Here is a 12057-nt window from a genome sequence, read left to right as displayed (position 1 = left end):
GATACAGAGTGGTAAAGGACAGAATGACACAGAGTGGGAAAGGAGGGAGACAGAGTGGGAAAGGAGAGAGGGAGACAGAGTGGGAAAGGAGAGTGGGAAAGGAGAGAGGGAAAGGAGAGAGGGAGACAGAGTGGGAAAGGAGCGAGGGAGACAGAATTTGAAAGGAGAGAGGGAGACAAAGTGGGAAAGGAGAGAGGGAGACAAAGTGGGAAAGGAGAGAGGGAGACAAAGCGGGAAAGGAGAGAGGGAGACAGATTGAGAAAGGTGAGATGGAGACAGAGTGGGAAAGGAGAGGAGACAGAGTAGGTAAGGAGAGAGGGAGACAGAGTGGGAAAGCAGAGAGGGAGACTGAGTGGGAAACGAGAGAGGGAGACAGAGTGGGAAAGGAGAGAGGGAGACAGAGTGGGAAAGGAGAGAGGGAGACAGAGTGGGAAAGGAGAGAGGGAGACAGAGTGGGAAAGGAGAGATGGAGACAGAGTGGGAAAGGAGAGACGGTGACAGTGTTTGAAAGGAGAGAGGGTGGCAGAGTGGGAAAGGAGCGAGGGGGTCAGAATAGGAAAGGAGAGAGGGTGACAGAATGGGAAAGGAGAGAGGGAGCCAGAGTGGGAAAGGAGAGAGCGTGACAGAGTTGGAATGGAGAGACGGAGACAGAGTGGGAAAGGAGAGAGGGAGACAGACTGGGAAAGGAGAGAGGGAGACAGAGTGGGAAAGGAGAGAGGGAGACAGAGTGGGAAAGGAGAGCGGGAGACAGAGTGGGAAAGGAGAGAGGGAGACAGAGTGGGAAAGGAGAGAGGGAGACAGAGTGGGAAAGGAGAGAGGGAGACAGAGTGGGAAAGGAGAGATGGAGACAGAGTGGGAAAGGAGAGACGGTGACAGTGTTTGAAAGGAGAGAGGGTGGCAGAGTGGGAAAGGAGCGAGGGGGTCAGAATAGGAAAGGAGAGAGGGCGACAGAATGGGAAAGGAGAGAGGGAGCCAGAGTGGGAAAGGAGAGAGCGTGACAGAGTGGGAAAGGAGAGACGGAGACAGAGTGGGAAAGGAGAGAGGGAGACAGAGTGGGAAAGGAGAGAGGGAGAAAGAGTGGGAGAGGAGAGGGGAGACAGAGTGGGAAAGGAGAGAGGGAGACAGAGTGGGAAAAAAGAGAGGGAGCCAGAGTGGGAAAGGAGAGAGCGTGACAGAGTTGGAATGGAGAGACGGAGACAGAGTGGGAAAGGAGAGAGGGAGACAGACTGGGAAAGGAGAGAGGGAGAAAGAGTGGGAAAGGAGAGAGGGAGACAGAGTGGGAAAGGAGAGAGGGAGACAGAGTGGGAAAGGAGAGAGCGAGAAAGAGTGGGAAAAGAGAGAGGGATACAGAGTGGGAAAGGAGAGAGGGAGACAAAGTGGGAAAGGAGAGAGGGAGACAATTTGGGAAATGAGAGAGGGAAAAAGAGTGGGAAAGGAGAGAGGGAGACAGATTGGGAAAGGAAAGAGGGAAAGGAGAGAGGGAGACAGATTGGGAAAGGAGAGTGGGAGACAGAGTTTGAATGGAGAGAGGGAGACAAAGTGGGAAAGGATAGAGGGAGACAAAGTGGGAAAGGAGAGAGGGAGACAAAGTGGGAAAGGAGAGATGGAGACAAAGTGTAAAAGGAGAGAGGGAGACAGAGTGGGAAAGGAGAGAGGGAGACAGAATGGGAAAGCCGAGAGGCCGAGAGAATGGGAAAGGAGAGAGGGAGCCAGAGAGGGAAAGGATAGAGGGAGACAGATTGAGAAAGGTGACATGGAGACAGAGTGCGAAAGAAGAGAGTGAGACAGAGTCGTAAAAGAGTGAGCGAGACAAAGTGGTAAAGGAGAGAGGGATACAAAGTTTGAAATGAAAGAGGGAGACAAAGTGCGAATGGAGAGAGGGAGACAAAGTGCGAAAGGAGAGAGGGAGACATAGTGCGAAAGGATAGAGGGGAAAAGAGTGGGAAAGGAGAGAGGGGAAAAGAGTGGGAAAGGAGGGAGGGAGAAAGATTGAGAAAGGTGAGAGGGAGACAGAGTGGGAAATGAGAGGAGACAGAGTACGTAAGGAGAGAGGGAGACAGAGTGGGAAAGCCGAGACGGAGACTGAGTGGGAAAGGAGAGAGGGAGACAGAGTGGGAAAGGAGAGAGGGAGACAGAGTGGGAAATGAAAGAGGGAGACAAAGTGCGAATGGAGAGAGGAAGACAAAGTGCGAAAGGAGAGAGGGAGACATAGTGCGAAAGGATAGAGGGGAAAAGAGTGGGAAAGGAGAGAGGGGAAAAGAGTGGGAAAGGAGAGAGGGAAACAGATTGAGAAAGGTGAGATGGAGACAGAGTGGGAAAGGAGAGGAGACAGAGTAGGTAAGGAGAGAGGGAGACAGAGTGGGAAAGCAGAGAGGGAGACTGAGTGGGAAAGGAGAGAGGGAGACAGAGTGGGAAAGGAGAGAGGGAGACAGAGTGGGAAAGCAGAGAGGGAGACAGAGTGGGAAAGGAGAGAGGGAGACAGAGTGGGAAAGGAGAGATGGAGACAGAGTGGGAAAGGAGAGACGGTGACAGAGTTTGAAAGGAGAGAGGGTGGCAGAGTGGGAAAGGAGCGAGGGGGTCAGAATAGGAAAGGAGAGAGGGCGACAGAATGGGAAAGGATAGAGGGAGCCAGAGTGGGAAAGGAGAGAGCGTGACAGAGTGGGAAAGGAGAGACGGAGACAGAGTGGGAAAGGAGAGAGGGAGAAAGAGTGGGAGAGGAGAGGGGAGACAGAGTGGGAAAGGAGAGAGGGAGACAGAGTGGGAAAAAAGAGAGGGAGCCAGAGTGGGAAAGGAGAGAGCGTGACAGAGTTGGAATGGAGAGACGGAGACAGAGTGGGAAAGGAGAGAGGGAGACAGACTGGGAAAGGAGAGAGGGAGACAGAGTGGGAAAGGAGAGAGGGAGACAGAGTGGGAAAGGAGAGCGGGAGACAGAGTGGGAAAGGAGAGAGGGAGACAGAGTGGGAAAGGAGAGAGGGAGACAGAGTGGGAAAGGAGAGAGGGAGACAGAGTGGGAAAGGAGAGATGGAGACAGAGTGGGAAAGGAGAGACGGTGACAGTGTTTGAAAGGAGAGAGGGTGGCAGAGTGGGAAAGGAGCGAGGGGGTCAGAATAGGAAAGGAGAGAGGGCGACAGAATGGGAAAGGAGAGAGGGAGCCAGAGTGGGAAAGGAGAGAGCGTGACAGAGTGGGAAAGGAGAGACGGAGACAGAGTGGGAAAGGAGAGAGGGAGACAGAATGGGAAAGGAGAGAGGGAGAAAGAGTGGGAGAGGAGAGGGGAGACAGAGTGGGAAAGGAGAGAGGGAGACAGAGTGGGAAAAAAGAGAGGGAGCCAGAGTGGGAAAGGAGAGAGCGTGACAGAGTTGGAATGGAGAGACGGAGACAGAGTGGGAAAGGAGAGAGGGAGACAGACTGGGAAAGGAGAGAGGGAGACAGAGTGGGAAAGGAGAGAGGGAGACAGAGTGGGAAAGGAGAGCGGGAGACAGAGTGGGAAAGGAGAGAGCGAGACAGAGTGGGAAAAGAGAGAGGGATACAAAGTGGGAAAGGAGAGAGGGAGACAAAGTGGGAAAGGAGAGAGGGAGACAATTTGGGAAATGAGAGAGGGAAAAAGAGTGGGAAAGGAGAGAGGGAGACAGATTGGGAAAGGAAAGAGGGAAAGGAGAGAGGGAGACAGATTGGGAAAGGAGAGTGGGAGACAGAGTTTGAATGGAGAGAGGGAGACAAAGTGGGAAAGGATAGAGGGAGACAAAGTGGGAAAGGAGAGAGGGAGACAAAGTGGGAAAGGAGAGATGGAGACAAAGTGAAAAAGGAGAGAGGGAGACAGAGTGGGAAAGGAGAGATGGAGACAGAGTGGGAAAGCAGAGAGGGAGACTGAGTGGGAAAGGAGAGAGGGAGACAGAGTGGGAAAGGAGAGAGGGAGACAGAGTGGGAAAGCAGAGAGGGAGACAGAGTGGGAAAGGAGAGAGGGAGACAGAGTGGGAAAGGAGAGATGGAGACAGAGTGGGAAAGGAGAGACGGTGACAGAGTTTGAAAGGAGAGAGGGTGGCAGAGTGGGAAAGGAGCGAGGGGGTCAGAATAGGAAAGGAGAGAGGGCGACAGAATGGGAAAGGATAGAGGGAGCCAGAGTGGGAAAGGAGAGAGCGTGACAGAGTGGGAAAGGAGAGACGGAGACAGAGTGGGAAAGGAGAGAGGGAGAAAGAGTGGGAGAGGAGAGGGGAGACAGAGTGGGAAAGGAGAGAGGGAGACAGAGTGGGAAAAAAGAGAGGGAGCCAGAGTGGGAAAGGAGAGAGCGTGACAGAGTTGGAATGGAGAGACGGAGACAGAGTGGGAAAGGAGAGAGGGAGACAGACTGGGAAAGGAGAGAGGGAGACAGAGTGGGAAAGGAGAGAGGGAGACAGAGTGGGAAAGGAGAGCGGGAGACAGAGTGGGAAAGGAGAGAGGGAGACAGAGTGGGAAAGGAGAGAGGGAGACAGAGTGGGAAAGGAGAGAGGGAGACAGAGTGGGAAAGGAGAGATGGAGACAGAGTGGGAAAGGAGAGACGGTGACAGTGTTTGAAAGGAGAGAGGGTGGCAGAGTGGGAAAGGAGCGAGGGGGTCAGAATAGGAAAGGAGAGAGGGCGACAGAATGGGAAAGGAGAGAGGGAGCCAGAGTGGGAAAGGAGAGAGCGTGACAGAGTGGGAAAGGAGAGACGGAGACAGAGTGGGAAAGGAGAGAGGGAGACAGAATGGGAAAGGAGAGAGGGAGAAAGAGTGGGAGAGGAGAGGGGAGACAGAGTGGGAAAGGAGAGAGGGAGACAGAGTGGGAAAAAAGAGAGGGAGCCAGAGTGGGAAAGGAGAGAGCGTGACAGAGTTGGAATGGAGAGACGGAGACAGAGTGGGAAAGGAGAGAGGGAGACAGACTGGGAAAGGAGAGAGGGAGACAGAGTGGGAAAGGAGAGAGGGAGACAGAGTGGGAAAGGAGAGCGGGAGACAGAGTGGGAAAGGAGAGAGCGAGACAGAGTGGGAAAAGAGAGAGGGATACAAAGTGGGAAAGGAGAGAGGGAGACAAAGTGGGAAAGGAGAGAGGGAGACAATTTGGGAAATGAGAGAGGGAAAAAGAGTGGGAAAGGAGAGAGGGAGACAGATTGGGAAAGGAAAGAGGGAAAGGAGAGAGGGAGACAGATTGGGAAAGGAGAGTGGGAGACAGAGTTTGAATGGAGAGAGGGAGACAAAGTGGGAAAGGATAGAGGGAGACAAAGTGGGAAAGGAGAGAGGGAGACAAAGTGGGAAAGGAGAGATGGAGACAAAGTGAAAAAGGAGAGAGGGAGACAGAGTGGGAAAGGAGAGATGGAGACAGAGTGGGAAAGCAGAGAGGGAGACTGAGTGGGAAAGGAGAGAGGGAGACAGAGTGGGAAAGGAGAGAGGGAGACAGAGTGGGAAAGCAGAGAGGGAGACAGAGTGGGAAAGGAGAGAGGGAGACAGAGTGGGAAAGGAGAGATGGAGACAGAGTGGGAAAGGAGAGACGGTGACAGAGTTTGAAAGGAGAGAGGGTGGCAGAGTGGGAAAGGAGCGAGGGGGTCAGAATAGGAAAGGAGAGAGGGCGACAGAATGGGAAAGGATAGAGGGAGCCAGAGTGGGAAAGGAGAGAGCGTGACAGAGTGGGAAAGGAGAGACGGAGACAGAGTGGGAAAGGAGAGAGGGAGAAAGAGTGGGAGAGGAGAGGGGAGACAGAGTGGGAAAGGAGAGAGGGAGACAGAGTGGGAAAAAAGAGAGGGAGCCAGAGTGGGAAAGGAGAGAGCGTGACAGAGTTGGAATGGAGAGACGGAGACAGAGTGGGAAAGGAGAGAGGGAGACAGACTGGGAAAGGAGAGAGGGAGACAGAGTGGGAAAGGAGAGAGGGAGACAGAGTGGGAAAGGAGAGCGGGAGACAGAGTGGGAAAGGAGAGAGGGAGACAGAGTGGGAAAGGAGAGAGGGAGACAGAGTGGGAAAGGAGAGAGGGAGACAGAGTGGGAAAGGAGAGATGGAGACAGAGTGGGAAAGGAGAGACGGTGACAGTGTTTGAAAGGAGAGAGGGTGGCAGAGTGGGAAAGGAGCGAGGGGGTCAGAATAGGAAAGGAGAGAGGGCGACAGAATGGGAAAGGAGAGAGGGAGCCAGAGTGGGAAAGGAGAGAGCGTGACAGAGTGGGAAAGGAGAGACGGAGACAGAGTGGGAAAGGAGAGAGGGAGACAGAATGGGAAAGGAGAGAGGGAGAAAGAGTGGGAGAGGAGAGGGGAGACAGAGTGGGAAAGGAGAGAGGGAGACAGAGTGGGAAAAAAGAGAGGGAGCCAGAGTGGGAAAGGAGAGAGCGTGACAGAGTTGGAATGGAGAGACGGAGACAGAGTGGGAAAGGAGAGAGGGAGACAGACTGGGAAAGGAGAGAGGGAGACAGAGTGGGAAAGGAGAGAGGGAGACAGAGTGGGAAAGGAGAGCGGGAGACAGAGTGGGAAAGGAGAGAGCGAGACAGAGTGGGAAAAGAGAGAGGGATACAAAGTGGGAAAGGAGAGAGGGAGACAAAGTGGGAAAGGAGAGAGGGAGACAATTTGGGAAATGAGAGAGGGAAAAAGAGTGGGAAAGGAGAGAGGGAGACAGATTGGGAAAGGAAAGAGGGAAAGGAGAGAGGGAGACAGATTGGGAAAGGAGAGTGGGAGACAGAGTTTGAATGGAGAGAGGGAGACAAAGTGGGAAAGGATAGAGGGAGACAAAGTGGGAAAGGAGAGAGGGAGACAAAGTGGGAAAGGAGAGATGGAGACAAAGTGAAAAAGGAGAGAGGGAGACAGAGTGGGAAAGGAGAGATGGAGACAGAGTGGGAAAGGAGAGACGGTGACAGTGTTTGAAAGGAGAGAGGGTGGCAGAGTGGGAAAGGAGCGAGGGGGTCAGAATAGGAAAGGAGAGAGGGCGACAGAATGGGAAAGGAGAGAGGGAGCCAGAGTGGGAAAGGAGAGAGCGTGACAGAGTGGGAAAGGAGAGACGGAGACAGATTGGGAAAGGAGAGAGGGAGACAGAGTGGGAAAGGAGAGAGGGAGAAAGAGTGGGAGAGGAGAGGGGAGACAGAGTGGGAAAGGAGAGAGGGAGACAGAGTGGCAAAAAAGAGAGGGAGCCAGAGTGGGAAAGGAGAGAGCGTGACAGAGTTGGAATGGAGAGACGGAGACAGAGTGGGAAAGGAGAGAGGAAGACAGACTGGGAAAGGAGAGAGGGAGACAGAGTGGGAAAGGAGAGAGGGAGACAGAGTGGGAAAGGAGAGCGGGAGACAGAGTGGGAAAGGAGAGAGCGAGACAGAGTGGGAAAAGCGAGAGGGATACAAAGTGGGAAAGGAGAGAGGGAGACAAAGTGGGAAAGGAGAGAGGGAGACAATTTGGGAAATGAGAGAGGGAAAAAGAGTGGGAAAGGAGAGAGGGAGACAGATTGGGAAAGGAAAGAGGGAAAGGAGAGAGGGAGACAGATTGGGAAAGGAGAATCGGAGACAGAGTTTGAATGGAGAGAGGGAGACAAAGTGGGAAAGGATAGAGGGAGACAAAGTGGGAAAGGAGAGAGGGAGACAAAGTGGGAAAGGAGAGATGGAGACAAAGTGAAAAAGGAGAGAGGGAGACAGAGTGGGAAAGGAGAGAGGGAGACAGAATAGGAAAGCAGAGAGGCCGAGAGAATGGGAAAGGAGAGAGGGAGCCAGAGAGGGAAAGGATAGAGGGAGACAGATTGAGAAAGGTGACATGGAGACAGAGTGCGAAAGAAGAGAGTGAGACAGAGTCGTAAAAGAGTGAGCGAGACAAAGTGGTAAAGGAGAGAGGGATACAAAGTTTGAAATGAAAGAGGGAGACAAAGTGCGAATGGAGAGAGGGAGACAAAGTGCGAAAGGAGAGAGGGAGACATAGTGCGAAAGGATAGAGGGGAAAAGAGTGGGAAAGGAGAGAGGGGAAAAGAGTGGGAAAGGAGAGAGGGAGAAAGATTGAGAAAGGTGAGAGGGAGACAGAGTGGGAAAGGAGAGGAGACAGAGTACGTAAGGAGAGAGGGAGACAGAGTGGGAAAGCCGAGAGGGAGACTGAGTGGGAAAGGAGAGAGGGAGACAGAGTGGGAAAGGAGAGAGGGAGACAGAGTGGGAAAGGAGAGAATAAGACAGAGTGGGAAAGGAGAGAGGGAGACAGAGTGGGAAAGGAGAGATGGAGACAAAGTGGGAAAGGAGAGAGGGAGACAGAGTGGTAAGGAGAGAGAGAGACAGACTGGGAAAGGAGAGTGGGGGACAGAGTGCAAAAGAAGAGAGGGAGAGAGCGTGCGCAAGGAGAGAAGGAGACAGAGTGCGAAAGGAGAGAGGGAGACAGAGTGGGAAAGGAGAGAGGGAGACAGAGTGGGAAAGGAGAGATGGAGACAGAGTGGGAAAGGAGAGACGGTGACAGTGTTTGAAAGGAGAGAGGGTGGCAGAGTGGGAAAGGAGCGAGGGGGTCAGAATAGGAAAGGAGAGAGGGCGACAGAATGGGAAAGGAGAGAGGGAGCCAGAGTGGGAAAGGAGAGAGCGTGACAGAGTGGGAAAGGAGAGACGGAGACAGAGTGGGAAAGGAGAGAGGGAGACAGAGTGGGAAAGGAGAGAGGGAGAAAGAGTGGGAGAGGAGAGGGGAGACAGAGTGGGAAAGGAGAGAGGGAGACAGAGTGGGAAAAAAGAGAGGGAGCCAGAGTGGGAAAGGAGAGAGCGTGACAGAGTTGGAATGGAGAGACGGAGACAGAGTGGGAAAGGAGAGAGGGAGACAGACTGGGAAAGGAGAGAGGGAGACAGAGTGGGAAAGGAGAGAGGGAGACAGAGTGGGAAAGGAGAGCGGGAGACAGAGTGGGAAAGGAGAGAGGGAGACAGAGTGGGAAAGGAGAGAGGGAGACAGAGTGGGAAAGTAGAGAGGGAGACAGAGTGGGAAAGGAGAGATGGAGACAGAGTGGGAAAGGAGAGACGGTGACAGTGTTTGAAAGGAGAGAGGGTGGCAGAGTGGGAAAGGAGCGAGGGGGTCAGAATAGGAAAGGAGAGAGGGCGACAGAATGGGAAAGGAGAGAGGGAGCCAGAGTGGGAAAGGAGAGAGCGTGACAGAGTGGGAAAGGAGAGACAGAGACGGAGTGGGAAAGGAGAGAGGGAGACAGAGTGGGAAAGGAGAGAGGGAGAAAGAGTGGGAGAGGAGAGGGGAAACAGAGTGGGAAAGGAGAGAGGGAGACAGAGTGGGAAAAAGGAGAGGGAGCCAGAGTGGGAAAGGAGAGAGCGTGACAGAGTTGGAATGGAGAGACGGAGAGAGAGTGGGAAAGGAGAGAGGGAGACAGACTGGGAAAGGAGAGAGGGAGACAGAGTGGGAAAGGAGAGAGGGAGACAGAGTGGTAAGGAGAGAGAGAGACAGACTGGGAAAGGAGAGTGGGGGACAGAGTGCAAAAGAAGAGAGGGAGAGAGCGTGCGCAAGGAGATAAGGAGACAGAGTGCGAAAGGAGAGAGGGAGACAGAGCAGGAAAGGAGGGAGGCGAAAAGAGTGGGAAAGGAGAGAGGGGAAAAGAGTGGGAAAGGAGAGAGGGAGACAGATTGAGAAAGGTGAGAGAGAGACAGAGTGGGAAACGAGAGGAGACAGAGTAGGAAAGGAGAGAGGAAGACAGGGTGGGAAAATAGAGAGGGAGACAAAGTGGGAAAGGAGAGAGGGAGACAAATTGGGAAAGGAGGGAAGAAGACAAAGTTCGAAAGGAGAGTGGGAAAGGAGACAGGGGAAATGAGTGGGAAAGGAGAGAGGGAGACAGATTGAGAAAGATGAGAGGGAGACAGAGTGGGAAAGGAGAGAAGTAGACAGAGTGGGAAAGCAGAGAGGGAGACAGAGTGGGAAAGGAGAGAGGGAGACATAGTGGGAAAAGAGAAAGGGAGACAAAGTGGGATAGGAGAGAGGGAGACAAAGAGGGAAAGGAGAGAGGGAGACAATGGGAAAGGAGAGAGGGAGACAGAGTGGGAAAGCAGGGAGGGAGACAGAGTGGGAAAGAGAGTTGAAGACAGAGTGGGAAAGGAGAGAGGGAGACAAAGTGGGAAAAGAGAGAGGGAGACAAAGTGGGATAGGAGAGAGGGAAAAAAATTGGGAAAGGAGAGAGGGCGACATATTGGGAAAGGAGAGAGGGAGACAAATTGGGAAAGGAGACTGGGAGACAGAGTTTGAACGGAGAGGGGGAGACAGAGTTTGAAAGGAGAGAGGGAGACAGTGTGGGAAAGGAGAGAGGGAGACAGAGTGGGAAAGGAGAGAACGAGACAGATTGGGAAAAGAGAGAGGGAGACAGAGTGGGAAAGGAGAGACGGAGTCAGAGTGGGAAAGGAGAGAGGGAGACATATTGGGAAAGGAGAGAGGGAGACAGAGTGGGAAAGAGAGGGGAAGACAGAGTGGGAAAGGAGAGAGGGAGAGAGAGTGCGAAAGGAGAGAAGGAGACAGAGTGCGAAAGGAGAGAGGGAGACAGAGTGGGAAAGGAGAGAGGGAGACAGAGTGGGAAAGGAGGGAGGGAGACAGAGTGGGAAAGGAGAGAGGGAGACAGAGTGGGAAAGGAGAGAGGGGGACAAAGTGAGAATGGAGTTAGGGAGACAGGGTATGAAATGAGAGAGGGAGACAGAGTGTGAAAGGAGAGAGGGAGACAGAGCGGGAAAGGAGAGAGGGAGACAGAGTGGGAAAGGGGAGAAGGAGACACAGTGAAAAAGGAGGGAGACAGATTGGGAATGGAGTGAGACAGAGTGATAAAGGAGAGAGGGAGACAGATTGAGAAAGGAGAGAGGGAGACACAATGGGAAAGGAAAGAGGGAGACAGAGTGGGAAAGGTGAGAGGGAGACAGAGTGAAAAAGGAGAGAGGGTGACAGAGTGGGAAAGGAGGAGGGAGACAGAGTGGGAAAGGAGAGAGGGAGACATAGTGGGAAAGGAGACTGGGAGACAAAGTGGGAAAGGAGAGAGGGAGACAAAGTGGGAAAGGAGAGAGGGAAACAAAGTGGGAAAGGAAAGTGGGAGACCAAGTGCGAAAGGAGAGACGGAGACAGAGTGGGAAAGGAGAGAGGGAGACAGAGTGGGAAAGGAGAGAGGGAGACAGAGTGGGAAAGGAGAGAGGGAGACAGATTGGGAAAGGAGAGAGGGAGACAGAGGGGAAAAGGAGAGAGATAGACAGAAACGAAAGGAGAGAGGGAGACAGAGTGGGAAAGGAGAGTGGGAAAGGAGAGAGGGAAAGGAGAGAGGGAGACAGAGTGGGAAAGGAGCGAGGGAGACAGAGTTTGAAAGGAGAGAGGGAGACAAAGTGGGAAAGGAGAGAGGGAGACAAAGTGGGAAAGGAGAGAGGGAGACAAAGCGGGAAAGGAGAGAGGGAGACAAAGAGGGAAAGGAGACAGGGAGACAAAGTGGGAAAGGAGAGAGGGATACAAAGTGGGAAATGAAAGAGGGAGACAAAGTGCGAATGGAGAGAGGAAGACAAAGTGCGAAAGGAGAGAGGGAGACATAGTGCGAAAGGATAGAGGGGAAAAGAGTGGGAAAGGAGAGAGGGGAAAAGAGTGGGAAAGGAGAGAGGGAGACAGATTGAGAAAGGTGAGAGGGAGACAGAGTGGGAAAGGAGAGGAGACAGAGTAGGTAAGGAGAGAGGGAGACAGAGTGGGAAAGCAGAGAGGGAGACTGAGTGGGAAAGGAGAGAGGGAGACAGTGTGAGAAAGGAGAGAGGGAGACAAAGCGGGAAAGGAGAGAGGGAGACAAAGTGGGAAAAGAGAGAGGGAGACAAAGTGGGATAGGATAGAGGGAAAAAGATTCGGAAAGGAGAGAGGGCGACATATTGGGAAAGGAGAGAGGGAGACAAATTGGGAAAGGAGACTGGGAGACAGAGTTTGAAAGGAGAGGGGGAGACAGAGTTTGAAAGGAGAGAGGGAGACAGTGTGGGAAAAGAGAGAGGGAGACAGAGTGGGAAAGGAGAGAACGAGACAGATTGGGAAAGGAGAGAGGGAGACAGAGTGGGAAAGGAGAGACGGAGTCAGAGTGGGAAAGGAGAGAGGGAGACATATTGGGAAAGGAGAGAGGGAGACAGAGTGGGAAAGAGAGGGGA

The sequence above is a fragment of the Carcharodon carcharias genome, assembly GCF_017639515.1.
Source record: "Carcharodon carcharias isolate sCarCar2 chromosome 27 unlocalized genomic scaffold, sCarCar2.pri SUPER_27_unloc_1, whole genome shotgun sequence".
Taxonomy (NCBI): Eukaryota; Metazoa; Chordata; class Chondrichthyes; order Lamniformes; family Lamnidae; genus Carcharodon; species Carcharodon carcharias.
This window is presented reverse-complemented; position numbering follows the sequence as displayed.